The sequence below is a fragment of the Octopus bimaculoides genome, chromosome 23, assembly GCF_001194135.2.
Source record: "Octopus bimaculoides isolate UCB-OBI-ISO-001 chromosome 23, ASM119413v2, whole genome shotgun sequence".
NCBI lineage: Eukaryota > Metazoa > Mollusca > Cephalopoda > Octopoda > Octopodidae > Octopus > Octopus bimaculoides.
In genome coordinates, this window is record NC_069003.1 from 23,392,128 (window position 1) to 23,394,831 (window position 2,704).

At 36.8% G+C, this 2,704-nt stretch overlaps 1 protein-coding gene across 1 annotated transcript in view; it reads left to right on the plus strand.

The window, feature by feature from the left end:
- The window catches only part of LOC106877829 (uncharacterized), a 201,270-nt gene that overhangs the window by 129,237 nt on the left and 69,329 nt on the right, over positions 1-2,704 (plus strand). The window lies entirely within an intron of this gene.

Sequence of the window (2,704 nt, forward strand, 5' to 3'; positions counted from 1 at the left end):
CCACCACCACCACCACCACCTCTACCCTCGTAAGAGGTCAATAAAGATGACTACCATCCTCTCTCTATTTCATAAATACAGTCACTAACTGAAATGGTAAAATCCAAGTGGAACTGGTAAGTGTCTGTGTTCGTCAATAATAATTGCGACCACATAATGTTCACAAAGTGGATTACTATTAATGGGTGGGGGGAGGAGTTGTGAGATGTTGAGAGCAAGATTGTTGGTGGTCAGATCTAACTTGCATCAACTCTTTGGCCACCCAGGAGGAGGTGAGGGTCACCTCAACCTTTTGGTATTCAGATTACTCTGTCAAATGTAATGCATATCTATTCACACTCTTTTGAATTAATCAGGTATTATTATCTTGTAGCTTTGAGATTTCAATGATATAACTGTATATTCTTAGAATGACATTTTAGGATAGGTGTGAGAGGCTGGATCTGGCCAGTTTGAACATAAAACAAGTTGAATATTTTGGTCAGTCATGGCTGGTTTAAATGTTAAAAGGTTAATAATAGAGTCCACTCTGGTGTTACCATTAGGACCAAACCTCTTCCCTCTTCTCTCTCTACCAGTTTCAGAAACCCTAAAAAACAAAAGGGACCACAGACACTACCCCTTCCTCCTCTCACTTGCACAGCAATGACAAACCTTCAATGTTTCTCTTTAATTAAACATTATTTTGAGTTTGTCTTGAGTTATTGTCTGGTGATCTTGATTACTATTTCAGATATTTGGTGGCCACTTGGTGGTCAATGCATGGTCACTTGGTGGTCATTGTATGACTACTGGTCACTGCATTGTCATTATTCGTAGATGACTTCTTGACAGATCACCTTTCATAATATCATCTTCCTGTTTTAACTTTTTTTCCAAATGCATCACATATGCATCCATATGCATCACATGACCATACCATTGCAGTTGTCTCTTTTATACACCACATCTGATGCCTCTTATGCCCAACTTTTCTATCAAGATGCTTACACTCTGTCATGCACGCACACTGACATTACACATTCAACGAAGCATACTACCTTCATTTCTTACAAGCCTATGCATGTCCTCGGCAGTCAAAGCCCATGTTTCACTGCCATGTATCATGGCTGTTTGCACACAGGCATCATGCAATCTGCCTTTCACTGTTACCAATAGAGGTAGGATCTCTCTGAACTTTGCCCAGCCTAATCTTATTCTAGTAGCTTCGCTGTTGGAGCATCCAGCCTCGCTACTACCTTGGTCATCATTATTATTATCATCATCATCTTTTAACATCTGTTCTCCATGTTGGTATAGATGGGACAGTTTGACAGGCGTCAGCCAACTGAGAGTTGCTTGGGTTCCATTTGCCTGCTTTGGCATGGTTTCTACAGCAGGATGCCCTTCCTAATGCCAACCACTTTACAGGGTGTACTGAGTGTTTTTATGTGGCTCTAGCAGGGGCACTTATATGAATCTGGCATGGGTGCTTTTATGTGGCACTGACATAAGTTATTTACATGACACCGTCATGCCCCACGTAAAAGCACCCATCCTAACATAAACTAGCCTCTAATACCAGAGGAAATTTCTCTCATCAACAGGACACCATGAATCCAAGCAAACATTTGTCTTTTTAAGTCTTTCAAAGAGATCGGCACAAATCCCAAAAGTTATCAACTATTTTCACTGAGCTGCTAAATGAATGAAATTCTGTTTATCAGACAAAACGAGGTCTTGTGATAATCTTTGCAATTCTTCAGTACACTTAAAATATTCTTAGTAAATTCAACTTTACGATGAAAGTAAACAAACAAAGTTTGTCTTTTAGAAGCTTTGAGATGTATTGTAAGATACAGAAATAAAAATTTATTTCTGTATCTTACAATACGTCTCAATGCTTCTAAAGACAAACTTTGTTTATTTACTTTCATCGTAAATTTGAATTTATCGTTAGCGTCTTATGAAGCTAAATTTATAAGTTCCAAAATTGCAGAAGAATTCGTTGCTGGGCAGTTTAGTTTAATGGTAAAACACTTGACATGTAATCACAGAGATGTGAGTTCGAGTCTCATGGCTGGCCGGTAATGGATAATTTATCCTGATCAAGCTATTTATAGCATTATTACGTGTTTGAGAAATAAATTTATTTCTGTATCGTATTCTGAGTAAATTTGTCATATCCACCAACTGTGATCGCACAATGCTCACCTTACAATCAAAATACAAACAGACAACATTTTTCGCATATTCTTCTACTAACTTCCCTTCTGAAGAAAGAAAACTTTTCATTTTTAATCCGTCCAATTAGAATAGTTTAGCCATTCCTCTTGCACTCCTTTACTCCATCGTTTCCTGCAGAAATAAACCAGAAACAATAACCACATTTTCCTATAATTAGATATTGTGTATGTTTGTATATTGTGTATTTGTATGTGTGTGCATATTTATGTTTGTGTATATGTTGTATGTGCCTATGTATATAGGTGTGTTTATGTGTATATGCTTGTCTATGTGTATAAGTATGTGTGGATGTTCATATATGTATGACTTATAAATGTAAGTATATACATATATATATGTTGGAAGGTTTGGAGGTGATGTACAGGAATTATATATTAGAAAAATAATAAGGTACTCAGATATCTGGATGGTTGTACATTTACAGATTTTTATTAATATGTCACATGTTTTATAAATATTAGCGCTTGCACCTCTTCTT